At 48.3% G+C, this 7131-nt stretch overlaps 1 non-coding gene across 1 annotated transcript; it reads right to left on the reverse strand.

Annotated features, from left to right (window-relative positions):
- Positions 1-7059: 7059 nt before the first annotated feature.
- On the reverse strand, positions 7060-7131 carry TRNAE-CUC. Its single transcript has one exon. It is a non-coding gene; the product is annotated as a tRNA-Glu (tRNA).

A 7131-nucleotide genomic window follows, 5' to 3' on the forward strand; every position in this document is an offset into this window, starting at 1 on the left:
CGTCGTCCTCGTCCGGCTGCTGCTCCGGGGGCTGCGGGTCCTCGGGCGGGGCGGGAGGGGAAGGGCGGGCCTCGGGCTGGTCCTGCTCGGCGGCGGCGGCGGCGGCGGCCGCTTGGTCGTCGTCCTCTTCTTTCTCCTCCTCCTCCTTCGGCGGCGGCGGCTCCTCCCGGGCGTCCCCCCGCTCCTCGGCCGCTTCGGGCACCGCCACGTTCTCCGCGTCCTGCATGGGCCCGACCGCACCGCGCAGCACCGCACCCACTAGCGAGCCATGTGCGCCCGCCCGGGAGCCAGGCCGCCGCGCTCCGCTCCACCCATCGGCGCTGCGGGGGGGGGCCTCCCCCGCCCGCTCGCTCCCCCTTCCCCCCCAACGGCTACCCACCCTCGCTTTCTCCTCCAGCCAGCTGTCTCACCCCTCCACACCACCCCGGCGGTCTTGCTGTCGATTCCAGAACGGATCCGTCGTCGCCATCTAAATCCGGCGGCCTCCGATTCCCCCCCACACACCCCCGGTTAGGGCGCCCAGTTGGTTCGGTCCACGATGGCGGCCTTCTCGCTCTTCTCCCATCGAGCGCTACGGGGTGAGGCCCAACCACTTGGAGAGCCGGAGGGGGTCCCCTCGAAACTCCCTTTGCCTCGAGAGGCCCAAGGAAGCGGAATTCACTATGGGGCGCGATGCCCGGGATTGTTGACAATTTTTAAAGCGAGGTTGGATGGCTAAAAAACACGCTTTTAATGGGAAATCGCCGAGTTATTCTTCCCATCGCCCCCCTACGTGGAACATTTTAGTTTCGTCTACTGACTGTACTTTAGGGCGGACGGTTCCAAAAAGAGGGGAAATTCGGAATAGGCAGAAGGGCCTACAATGACAGGACAAAAGCCATCGGGCCGTTTCAGGTGAAGAGCCATAATCGGCCGCCTCAACCATAGAGTGCTTTCGTACCCCGAGTCGGCCTTACTGACTTTTTTTATTTTTTTCGTGATGGTACGGTCCGATGGCCACCGCCGCCCTTGGGCGGGAGAAGGGGCTGGTGGTCACGTGGGCGGCAGGGTTGGCAAAGCGCGCGACGGAACCGGAAGTCGTGGAGAGCGCCATCTTTAGCCCGTCAGGCCTGGGCCGCCCAACGGTCTTCACCTCCTTCATTCATCCATCCATTCATTCATCTATTCATCCATTCATTTATTTATTCATCCATTCAGTCATTCATCCATGCATTCATTTTCTCATCCATTCATCCATCCAGTCATTCACCCATTCATTCATTTATTCAGCCATTCATCCATCCAGTCATTCGTCCATCCATTCATTCATCCATTCAGTCATTCATCCATCCATTCATTCATTTATTCATCCATTCATTCATCCATCCAGTCATTCGTCCGTCCATTCATTCATCCATGCATTCATCCATCCATTCATTCATTTATTCATCCATTCATCCATCCAGTCATTCGTCCATCCATTCGTTCATTCATCCATTCAGTCATTCACCCATCCATTCATTCATCCATTCATTCATTTATCCATCCATTCAGTTATTCACCCATCCATTCATTCATCCATTCATTCATTCATTCATCCATTCAGTCATTCATCCATGCATTCATCCATCCATTCATTCATTTATTCATTCATTCATCCATCCATTCAGTCATTCATCCATGCATTCATCCATCCAGTCATTCGTCCATCCATTCATTCATCCATTCAGTCATTCATCCATGCATTCATCCATTCATTCATTTATTCACCCAGTCATCCATCCATTCATTCATCCGTTCATATTTATTAAGCACTTACTGTGTGCAGAGCACTGTTCTAAGCATTTGGAATGTACAATTCGACAATAGAGACAATCCCTGCCCAACTATGGGCTCACAGACCAAAAGGGCGAGACAGCAAAATAAGTAGGCATTAATGCCATCAAAATAGATAAATAGAATTATAGATATATATACACAGGGAGCCTGATGATAGCCCGATCCATTGTGACCCACTAATTTCTAGTTCTCATCCATCCATTCATTCATTGAGAAGCAGCGTGGCTCAGTGGAAAGAGCCCAGGCTTGGGAGTCAGAGGTCACGGGTTTTAATCCCGGCTCTGCCACTTGTCGGCTGTGTGACTGTGGGCAAGTCACTTAACTTCTCTGTGCCTCAGTTACCTCGTCTGTAAAATGGAGATGAAGACAGCGCCCCACAGGGCACTTAGAACAGTGCTTTGCACATAGTCAGCACTTAAATGTCATAATTATTATTATTAATTATTCATTCAATTGTATTTACTGAACGCTTACTTAGCATTCTCCTTGTCTCTTCTCTGTCATTCAATCCATCACCAAATCCCATCGGTTCCATCTTCGCCGCATGGCTAAAATCTGCCCTCTCCACTCCGTCCAAACTGCGATCACATTAATACAATCACTCATCCTATCCCACCTGTTTTACTGCATCGTAGCTGTTTTACAGCATCACCCTTACTGCATCAGCCTTCTTGTTGACCTTCCTGCCTCCTGTCTCTTCCCACTACAGTCTGTACTTCACTCTGCTGCCCCGATCGTTTTTCTACAAAAACGTTTCGGATATGTCAGCCGCTCCTCAAAAAACTCCAGTGGTTGTCCATCCACCTCTGCATCAAAGAAGAACTCCTCACCATTGGCTTTAAAGCTCTCCACCGCTTAGCCCCCTCACACCCTCCCCTCCTCCGGTACCGCTAACCTCATTCTGCCTCCATCTCACCTGTCTCACCGCTGACCCCTGGTCCACATCTTGCCTCTGGCCTGGAATGTCCCCTCCTTCCTCAAATCCCACACCCAATTACTCTCTCTCCCCTGCCCTTCAAAGTCTTACTGAAGGCACATCTCCAAGAGGCCTCTCAGACTAAGCTCCACTTTTTTCCTCATGTCCTACTCCCTTTTGCATCACCTTGACTTGCTCCCTTTGCTCTTCCCCTCCCCGTCTCCCAGCCCCACAGCACTTCTGTACATATCTACAATTTTATTGATTTGTACTGATGTCTGTCTCCCCCGGCACCAGACTGTAAACTTTTCGTGGGCAGGGAATATCACTGTTTATTGTTGCATTGACTCTCACAAGCGCTAGTACAGTGCTCTGCACACAAAAGCACTCAATCAGTACGATTGGATGAATGAAGGAATGTGTGCAATGCAGTGTACTAAGCACTTTGGAGAGTACAATACATCAATCAATAGTCACAACAAGCTCACTGCCTAGAGGGGGACTTTTGGGGGTGAGGGAAAGTTCCTGCCGTGATTTGCTCCCCGATTGAACTGAAGGGCACAGCCCAGCCTCCCACCACCCAAAAACTGAATAATAACAGTGATGATGGTATTTGTTAAGCTCTTATTTTGTGCCAGGCACTGTACTAAGCACTGAGGTGGATACAAGCAGATCGGTTTAGACATAGTCCCTGTCCCATCTGGGGCTCACAGTCTTATTATATGTTAGTTCCAACTGAACTAAACTGTATCTGGCCAATGATCACCTTTTTTTTTCCTACAGAAATGGTTGTTCTGCAATCTTCAATAGCCAATTTTAATATTTCATAAGTTCTTAACGTTTAACTGAAATCTTTCCTGCTTTAGGCCAACTAACTTTTGTTCCTCTTCCTTCATGGAGAAGAGTTGGTGACTATCTTTGCCATTAAAATCCTAATTTATTGTTAGTGGAAGGAAGCTGATGTCATGGCCTAGTGGATGAAGCAGCATGGCCTAGTGGATAGAGCACAGGACCAAGAATTAGAAGGACTGGGGTTCTAATCCCAGCCCTGTCACCTGTCTGCTATGTGACCTTGGGCAAGTCACTCCACAGCTCTGGGCCTCAATCACCTCATCTGTAAAATGGGAATGAAGACTGTGAGCCCCATATCAAGCGATGTACTAAACTCTGGGGTAGCTACAAGATAATCAAGTCCCACAGTCTAAGTAGGAGGAAGAACAGGTATCGAGTCTCCATTTTGGGGGGGGGGGGGGGGGGATTGAGGCAGAGAGAAGCTAAGTCACTTGCCCAAGGTCACACAACAGGCAAATGGCGGAGCCAGAATTAGAACCCAGGTGTTCTGGCTCCCAGCCTGTGCTCTTTCTATTACTAGGCTTTGCTGCTTCCCACCTGTGGCTCACCCACCTGTGGGCTTTATGGTCTTAGGCAAGTTTAGTTCTGTCTCAGTTATCTCATTTATTACAGTGCTTAGTACAGTGCCTGGCAAATATGCTTAAGAAGTACCCTTCAAAAACAACAACAGCAGCAAAAGGAAGACTAGAACCTAGATCTACTGCCTCCTAGGCCCATATTCTGACTATTAGGCCCTGCTGTCTTTCTAAATTTACTAACCTCAAGTATCCCTCCTCTCTTGCCACAGCCAGGGAGTAGCCCAGAACTGCAGGAGTGGGCCGAACCAGGCAGCCTAGCAGTCCTTACCTCCTTTGCCATCAGAGCTCCGGGGGCCATGGGGAGGTACCTGCTGACCACGATGCTGAGACCCCTCTCCTTCCCTGCCCTCCAACTCCAGGGAGCAGCCCCTTGGCACAGGAGACGGGTGGGCGGAAGCCTTCACTTTCCGAACAGTTCATATATTGAGAAGACTGTGGCCACTGCCCATAATTGGAGTGGTAAGGAGCCCGCGGAGTATTTCCTGTATTCTCCCACATGCTTAGCATAATGCTCTGCACATAGCAAGTGCTCAATAAATACCTGATGGATTGATTGATAGCAGTTATGTATTGTTGCCGTTTGGTTGTCAAATTTTTGTTTTACTGTTACTCAAAGCAGCGTGGAGAAGCAGTGTGGCCTAATGGATAGAGCAAAGGCCTGGAAGTGAGAGGGACCTGGGCTCTAATCCCGGCTCCGCCACTTGTCTGCTGTGGGACCTTGGGGATGTCACTTAACATCTCTGGGCCTGTTACCTCATTTCTAAAATGGAATTCAGACTGTGAGACCCATGCGGGACAGGGACTCTGTCCCACCAGATTTGTTTGTATCTACTCCAATGCTTAGTACAGCGTTTGGCACATAGTAAGCATTTATCAAATGTTATTATTACAATTATTATTATCCTGTTATTACTTTTTATGTATGCCTGTCATTAATTCTTTCCCAACTGCTCCCTCCCCTCCCTACCTTTTAGACTGTAAATCCCTGTGGGTCAAGGACGGCCTAAATTGGTATGCTTTTCCCTTTTTTCACATGGGGCTCAGTCTTAATCCCATTTTAGAAATGAGGTAACTGAGGCCCAGAGAAGTTAAGTGACTTACCCAAGGTCCCAGAGCAGACAAGTTGCGGAGCCGGGATTAGAGTCCAGGTCCGGATTTTGCACTAATTAAATTGTCAAAAAATGTAATTGGTAATAATAACACGCGGGGAACCAGGGTGATGATTCCAGATTGTTTTAGAAATTAGCTGCTGCAGGCCAGATTGGGCATGGGCCAGGCCTAAAACAGATCAAGTCAGGACCAGATTTCCCAAGTCCTCTAGGTGTCTATCGTCTCAGACCACTGATCGATATTGACCCGAGGACAAAAAGGATAGAGGTGAGGAGGTGCTTTCAAGTCGGCAGGATTGTTTGCCTACCTTAAAGTCCAAGAACCTTCACTTCAGCAACTCTCAGCATAGTCTTCTCATGTATCCTCAGGCTGGCCATTGCTTTGTAGATTTCTGTGTATGAGTCTCCTTCCTTAACTTTTTACCTCTCAAACCGCTTTTTGTCTTTTTTGAAGGCTACTTCACAATTCATAATTGTCACCCTTGGAGGGAAAACATTTGCCTTGGCCCATACAAAAGCCAGATGAAAGCTATCACCTCAAATCTTTGATGAGGAATGGGAAAAAATGGGAATGGTCCATTTGTGTACATGCTCCAATAGCTATCCATTTGCCTCTCCCCCACCCATCAAGCCGAAACTTCTTATACTGGGTTCAAGGCCCTCCACCAACTTTCTTCATTTTACTTGTCACCTTCCTTTCCTTGCTTGTCCCCAGTTAGAACCCTCTACTCCTCCCAAGATCACCTTCTAACCGTACCACGGTCTTGACTCTTCTGCCTCCTGTCCCTTGTTGGTGCTGATCCCCTGGTCTGGAACTCCCGCCCTTTCCAAATCCATCAGAACATAGTATGGCGTAGTGGATAGAGCAGGGATCTTGGAGTCAGTGGGTCATAGGTTCTAATCGCGGCTCTGCCACTTTTCTGTTGTGTGACCTTAGGCAAGTCACTTCACTTCTCTGTGCCTCAGTTGCCTCATCTGTAAAATGGGGATTGAGACTGGGAGCCCCACATGGGAGGAGGGACTGTATCCTACCCGATTTGCTTGTATCCACACCAGGGCTTAGTACAGTGCCTGGCACATAGTAAGTGCTTAACAAATACCTTCATTAAACCCCCCTAAAATATCATCTCCTCTAGAAAGCCTTTCCCGATTAATTCATACCTCCTAGTTGCATCCACTCAAATCCCGTCCTTAGCACTAATGTATTTTATTCCCGTCCTCAGGACTTATGTCTTCAAACTTGTATTTTGATTCATGCATTCAATTACTTACTTGGCTATTTCATCATGATATATTTTAGAATTTTCTGTTATAACCTTGTTTTTCTTCCTGTTCCTACAATTTGTAAATAATTTTAATCCATCTCCCGCATTGGACTGTAAACTCTTTGAGGACAAAGACCTTGTGTCTTTCTCCTGTGGTCCTCTCCCAAGCATCTCCCAAATGCTTACTATACTGTTCTGCACACATTAAGCACTCAATAAATATGATGGAATGAAATACGATTGAATAATAATAATAATAATGTTGGTATTTGTTAAGCGCTTACTATCTGCAGAGCACTGTTCTAAGCACTGGGGTAGACACAGGGGAATCAGGTAGTCCCACGTAGGGCTCACAGTCTTCATCCCCATTTTACAGATGAGGTAACTGAGGCACAGAGAAGTGAAGTGACTTGCCCAAGGTCACACAACAGACAAGTGGCAGAGCTGGAATTCGAACTCATGACCTCTGACTCCAAAGCCCGTGCTCTTTCCACTGAGCCACGCTGCTTCAAAAGACATATTTCCCTGACTGGGAATCGAACCCGGGCCGCGGCGGTGAGAGTGCCGAATCCTAACCATTAGACCACCAGGGA

This window comes from Ornithorhynchus anatinus, chromosome 2 (genome assembly GCF_004115215.2).
Source record: "Ornithorhynchus anatinus isolate Pmale09 chromosome 2, mOrnAna1.pri.v4, whole genome shotgun sequence".
NCBI lineage: Eukaryota > Metazoa > Chordata > Mammalia > Monotremata > Ornithorhynchidae > Ornithorhynchus > Ornithorhynchus anatinus.